This window comes from Sander vitreus, unplaced genomic scaffold, assembly GCF_031162955.1.
Source record: "Sander vitreus isolate 19-12246 unplaced genomic scaffold, sanVit1 ctg248_0, whole genome shotgun sequence".
NCBI classification, from domain to species: domain Eukaryota; kingdom Metazoa; phylum Chordata; class Actinopteri; order Perciformes; family Percidae; genus Sander; species Sander vitreus.
This window is the reverse complement of record NW_027595419.1, coordinates 195,001-202,500: the sequence shown is the minus strand read 5'-3', so window position 1 is coordinate 202,500 and position 7,500 is coordinate 195,001.

Sequence of the window (7,500 nt, the reverse complement as noted above, 5' to 3'; positions counted from 1 at the left end):
ATTAATGTCATCAACCCTCATCGTTGGCCACTCCATAGCCTTCTCTATATAAGCAATTTTCATTTAATTTCCAAAATATTCTTTCAATAGAGTCTTTGCTCTCTCATAGCCCTGCCCAGGAGCCATGTTATAGCAACTCTGAACCAGTTCTCTTGGCTGCCCTTTGGTATATTGCTCGAGGTAATAAAGGCATTCTTGTTTATCTGTAGTTTTCTTTTCAATAGCTTGCTCGAAAGCTCTAATAAAGTCAACATATTTAAGTGGATCGCCATCAAACTCTGGGATAGCTCGTGGAGGAAGAGAGGCTAAGGCTTGGTTCTGAACCAGCTGAGCAGTGATGTTAGTTTGCTGTTGCATTCGGTCATACAAAATAGAGTGTTGAACATTGTCAAGAGAGGAATGATGATGCGACAGTGATTGCATACGTGTACTCCCTTGTGAGGCCAGTGGCTGAAATCCTGCTGTTGTAGAGTTGCTGAATCTAGATCAGTTTCCCGGTACTTCAGACTCATGCATGTGGATAGGCCGACTCCCTTGTGAGATTGATGGCTGAAGTCCTGCTGGTGCAGCTTTGGTGGGTCTGGATCCGAGGACGTCCCCCCGCACTTCAGACCTGTGAGAAGATGGTACATATGACACTGAAGACAAAGGGTTACTAGACCTTACTGAAGACTGGGCTTGTAGAATGTGTGGCCTTTCTTTAGGCCATACAGCCAATGGCAGAAAATGGTCCTGTTGGAAAGAGACAGCTTTAGGAAGTTGCAAGACAGGAGCTGTGTTCAAGTAACTTGTTGATGTTGTGATTTCAAGTGAGCATGAAGATAGGCATTCATGGCATCTTGTCCATTATCCTCTTCATACTCATCCATATCTTCACCACCACATGCATTTTCAAACACAGATAATGTAGCTGTAGCAGAGCCAACTTGGTGTCAACCTCTAGCAGTTCCCTTTGCCTTTTCAGTTTGAAGGGCTTCTTCTTCAACGTCAATGTCGTGCATTTCTTTCAAAGCAGCTGCAGACTGTAAAAGTGCAGCCCTTTCAGCCGTTGCCTTTAAGCGTACAGAATTAACACTGGAAGCCTTTGAATGGATGGAAGACTTATCTTTATGTCTTGACCCTTTACTTGAAACATTAGATATACTATCTTCAGGGATGTGTTACAGACAGCACATCAACATTCTCATCGTCCTTTTTTGCAGCAGCATCAGCCAACCATTGCTTCACATCATTCTCAAATGTATTCATTCCCTTTGTTGTCTGTGCAAGCCAATGTTGTTGCTTGTTGTGTTCAGGGTCTGGCATAGACATTTCCAGCAGTAGTTTGAATTTCTAAAGCCTCATTACACAACGTGGTATATTTGCTTAGATATTTCTTCACTTCAGACACAGTTTGAGATGTTATTTTTCCAGAAAGAACCTCATTAATCCTTTGCTTAATTGTATTAGCTTGCATAAGTTGGGATTTCTGATTTTCAAACAGCATTGTAAATCCCTTAGCTGTTCATTTTCTTGTGCGCTTCCCCAAATCATCAACAATCTTTCGTTTCAATTTTGAAAGTCCACGTCCATCGGCAATGATATATGAACGTGTACCCACCAGCTTTCCGTGGTTGTGGTCTGCACTGGATGACATGAGGACTTACAGGTGTTTCAATCAAGACTTCCAGGCTCCGCAACAGGTAAGCAATCCAATGAGACGGGCAATCCTTTTGATATCCAAACTCCGTGGTCAACAGGAAATGTTTTTTACGATCCTATCCATATCCAAACAATCAGGACGCTCCTGTCCAATTCAGAAGCGTATCCGAACGAAGAGGAATAGGTTCTGACGATGTTGAAGCTATCCTATAAGCCTCTGTATGGATGGCATGGTGTTCTCAACGCGTAGCAAAAAAGATCTTAGGTCCAGGCATTAGTTCTCTTTGGGTGGTGTTCCCGTTTATTATAAAAGTAGAAAAAAGGGGATTTCACATAAAATAGTACTTCACCCAGTGGTGATTACTGAAGTGCTGTGGCTTATTGGCGGTGGAGTGGGTGCTCGCTCGGATACGGTAAGAACCGTGCGTTCCCCGCCATCCACACCTTCCTCTCATTGCCACACCTGCAAATATACCTAATGCCCAGTGACGTACCACACCTAGTGCAATACTCCCCCAAGTGGCTAAAATAAATAACTACATTAACCTAACCTAAATAAAAATGGATATAAATGGCTCCTACACCCCCTCTCTATCCAAAAAGAACTTCTGAATATTACCTGTTAGTAGTTACATTCTCTTATTACCTTCGTTGGGATTCTCCGCTAACATTCAAACTCATTGATTTAATCAAAGCCACGGTGTATCCTTATTTTATTGTATTTAGGCACATTAGCTGTTATGGGCAGCTCTCTCTCTGCCCTGTTTTGGGTGTCTTTGTTCTGTTTGTCTGTGTGTATCTGTGTTTTTCCACCTGGAGTGCTGGAGGTGTGTTCAGAGGAAAGTAGGTCAAGGGGTGTGGCCGAATCATCACTGCACAGCTGTTCCTCACAGCTGCAGCTCATCTCCAAGATTTATTCCAGCAATACTTAAACCCGGGCTGATGACCTCTTCGGCGCCAGTTTGTTATCGACACCCATGTGGTAACTTGGCGCTGAGGTCTTAGTTTACTCAGGTTGTGTCCGTGTTGTCTTGTGCCCCCTAGCTTTTGTCTTTGTTCTCCTGAGCTCATACTTCCCCTGTGTTTCTGTCCAGTGACCGCTCAGACCTGCAGCCTCCTCCGCTGTGCCTACAAGCTTCCAGCCTCACCGTCCAGCCTCATCCTCCACCTGTGGAAACTACTGGGAACTCTTCCCGGCCTGTCCGCCTCGAGTCTCGTACGACCTGGATCCTTCCCCCTCCTCGGCTCGCCTCGGTACTCAGACCAGCCAGGAGATTCCCCGCTCAGACAGAACCCACACTGTATCTCTGAGTACTCTTGTTCATTAAAACCTTTACAAACTTTACAAACTACAAGCTTTCATTGTCTGTGTGTGAAATCTCTGCGTTCTGGGTCAGAACAGCCCCTAACAGGCTCGAGTCGAAGAAAACGGAAGCGGAAAACGCTTCAGGACATCGTATTTCTGTATATATCTGATATGTTTGGCATTTTTTCTCATATTTTGTTACTTTTATCGAGAAATAAATACTTTTAAATCCAAAAAAACATCGTTCTTCTACCAGGAGTAGGCTAGGCACGCCCAGCAGCGCCCATCAAGCGAGTGCACATCGCTCTCTTTGGTAGCTAATGTGACTGGAGGGTGAGACATTTACATCATTTAGATGTTCAGTCGGCTCGGGAGACATTTGTTTAGAGGACGAGTTTACAGAATTATCTTAATGACAACATTAACCAAATAATGCTGAGTCGCTCCCTCTACAGACACACCTGCACACCTGCACAGACACACACACACACACACACACACCTGCACAGACAGACACACACGTACACACACACACCTGCACATACAGACCTGCACACACACACACACACACACACCTACACACACACACACACACACACACACACACACACACCTGCACATACAGACACACGCACACACACACACCTGCACATACAGACACACACACACACACACACACACCTACACACACACACACACACACACACACACACACACACACACACACACACACACACACACACACACACACACACACACACACACACACACACACACACTGCACACACACACACACACACACACACACACACACACACACACACACACACACACACACACACACACACACACACACACACACACACACCTGCACATACAGACACACACACACACACACCTACACACACACACCCGCACATACACACACACACACACACACACACACACACACACACCTGCACATACAGACACATACACACACCTACACACACACACACCTGCACATACACACACACCTACACACATACACACACACACACACACACACACCTGCACAGACACACACACACACACACACACACACACACACACACACACACACACACACACACACATATACACACACACACACACACACACACACACAGACACAGACAGACACACAGACAGACAAACAGACACACACAGACACACACACACACACACAAACCTTTGTGACTACCTGCCGGAATATGAGACAGCTGATGCAGAGGAAGAGTTGATGTATGAGAGAGAATAATGGGGACTTAATAATATTGTCCTGCTGTTGGTTGGAGAGGAGAGTCAGGCAGTCATATATGATTTAAAAGTATTATCGCTAGATTGTGTAATGCATAGATACGAAACATGGTCACGTGATATTTCCTGCACGTTTCTTCTAACCATTAAATGATGTTACCTTATAAGGTCATATGAAGTTGTGTGCCAGGTGGAGTGAGCCAGTCAGTGTATGTAATATATACACAGTTTCCTGTTTCCAAACATTACAGGGTGTGTGTGCATACCAGGGGCAGAAAGCCAGATGTTGAGCTGGTCTGCTACTGTAACAACCTGAAGTATTGAAGTATTACTGTTAGTATATAACTGCTGACTCAATAAAACGGGATTTTAGTTGCATCTGTTTGTCTGTCTTTAATTTTGAGGTGTTACTGTGATATATATATATATATATATATATATATATATATATATATATATATATATATATATATATATATATATATATGTATGGCTAATTATCATTTTAGGCTAATGTAACAGCCAATGTTAGCAGCAGGGTTCTCCTGAGTGTACCCCTCTGGGTTGGTTTATGCCTTAAAATAATGGCCAGGATTTCTGGGAAAAGGTACGATATGTGTGTCTCCATTTCAAACATCACTGCAGGTTGACTGGTTTTAGCAGCAGAGGTTGATGGTGGGCGTAGAGGACGCCAACACTGTCCTGCTTAGCTCCGCCAAACTCTGCTGTTGCTGACAGTTGGGTACCGAACTTTCGTACTTTTTACCGGTACCGCCTGACCACGTCGTGGTACACCTAGTGTCCTCCAGTCTGTCCCCTGAGCTAGCTGTCTCAGGCTGTACCACCTAGTGTCCTCCAGTCTGTCCCCTGAGCTAGCTGTCTCAGGCTGTACCACCTAGTGTCCTCCAGTCTGTCCCCTGAGCTAGCTGTCTCAGGCTGTACCACCTAGTGTCCTCCAGTCTGTCCCCTGAGCTAGCTGTCTCAGGCTGTACCACCTAGTGTCATCCAGTCTGTCCCCTGAGCTAGCTGTCTCAGGCTGTACCACCTAGTGTCCTCCAGTCTGTCCCCTGAGCTAGCTGTCTCAGGCTGTACCACCCTAGTGTCCTCCAGTCTGTCCCCTGAGCTAGCTGTCTCAGGCTGTACCACCTAGTGTCCTCCAGTCTGTCCCCTGAGCTAGCTGTCTCAGGCTGTACCACCTAGTGTCATCCAGTCTGTCCCCTGAGCTAGCTGTCTCAGGCTGTACCACCTAGTGTCCTCCAGTCTGTCCCCTGAGCTAGCTGTCTCAGGCTGTACCACCTAGTGTCATCCAGTCTGTCCCCTGAGCTAGCTGTCTCAGGCTGTACCACCTAGTGTCCTACAGTCTGTCCCCTGAGCTAGCTGTCTCAGGCTGTACCACCTAGTGTCCTCCAGTCTGTCCCCTGAGCTAGCTGTCTCAGGCTGTACCACCTAGTGTCCTCCAGTCTGTCCCCTGAGCTAGCTGTCTCAGGCTGTACCACCTAGTGTCCTCCAGTCTGTCCCCTGAGCTAGCTGTCTCAGGCTGTACCACCTAGTGTCATCCAGTCTGTCCCCTGAGCTAGCTGTCTCAGGCTGTACCACCTAGTGTCCTTACAAACATCACTGCAGGCTGATGGTGGGCGAGAGGACGCCAACACTGTCCTGGTTAGCTCGCCGAAACTCTGCTGCAGCTCTAATGTCCGCTAGCATACGTACAGGCTAACTGTAGCCAGTTAGCTTTGTGTGTAACGTAATAAAAACCCACCCATCTCGTAGGAGCGAAGCTTAATATTTCATTCAATAACATGATGGTACAAAAGGAGCACTAACGCCACAAGAAACTCTGAAGGCAGTCCTAATATTTACCTAGCAGGCTAGGCTAACGCTGTTGCGCTAACGTTAGCAAAACATCGGCGTAGCTTTAGCTAGCTGTCTAAACTTGTCTGGAGTCCGGACCTTTAACTGTCTATGGTCCGGACTCGAGTACTACAGCCCTGACAGGTAGATATCACTCATATATATACATCACTTAGCTGAGCAACTGAACAAGCTGCAACCTTTCTGACTGATCCAATGGGAGCCTGACTCTTACATATGACCCCAATCTGCCCTTCTTATGGCTTCAAGCCAAAAACCGGCAGAGGTTTTTGGCAAAAGCATGCTTCCCCCTAGGTATGGTAATCATCAGGCACCCATCACTGGCTCTGTTTGTCTGCTAGCTACAGGAGACACGTCTTCTTTCTGCCCCCCCGGTTGCGTGCGCAAGCAGCGATGACGTTGCAGAGAAATCCATGTATAGGGGCGACTCGCAGACAGACACAGATCTTTTGGGGCATTTTGTGCTTCGGACGCAAGGAGTTTAGCAGCTCAGCATTTACTCTGGTAGGGACTTAAATAAACTAAAACTAAATAAACTAAAATAAAAATACCTGAGCTCGAGTTGAGCTAGGGAACAAAAAACCCTTGTCAATCTTTTGTGCCTTTTTGGAAGACTTTTTCCCTTTTTTCTCCGACGTGGGGGGGCAGTTCAGACTCGTCTTTAACCGCCCGTGGTGAGTTGCAGCCCGGCGGGGACAGATCTTGACAGGCAGGCCTCTTATTACCTCATCAGGGAGTGTATTTCCAGCGGATTTGAACCTTCTGTGATCCTGGGAGGAGCGGCCTTAAACTGAGTACTAACAAAAGACATTTGGTTGTGAAGCTCCCCCCGGGCAGTACTTTTTATACACAGGAGGTTAAAAGCCCGTGACTAGGGGACATCTAGGGTGTTAATCAAACTTCCTCCGCAAGGGCCCTTTAATACGGGCGTGTGTGTCTCTCTAATAAACCAAAAAACAGGGAAGTATCTGTAATAACTCCTTTTAATATAGACCAAAACATCCGCTGACAGTAACTGGTGTTGCTGTACGGCAGAAGAGGGCATAGTAGACGGGGGGGTCATTGAGGGGAAGGTATAAGAGGAGATGGCTTTTAAAGAAAAAGTCAATACACACACTCACACACACACACATAGACATAGACACACACGCACACAGACACACACACACACACACACACACACACACACACACACACACACACACACACACACACACACACACACACACACACACACACACACACACACACACACAGACATAGACACACACACACACACACACACACACATACACAGACATACACAGACACACACACACAGACACACACATACACAGACATAGACACACACACACACACATACACACACACACACACACACACACACACACACACACACACAC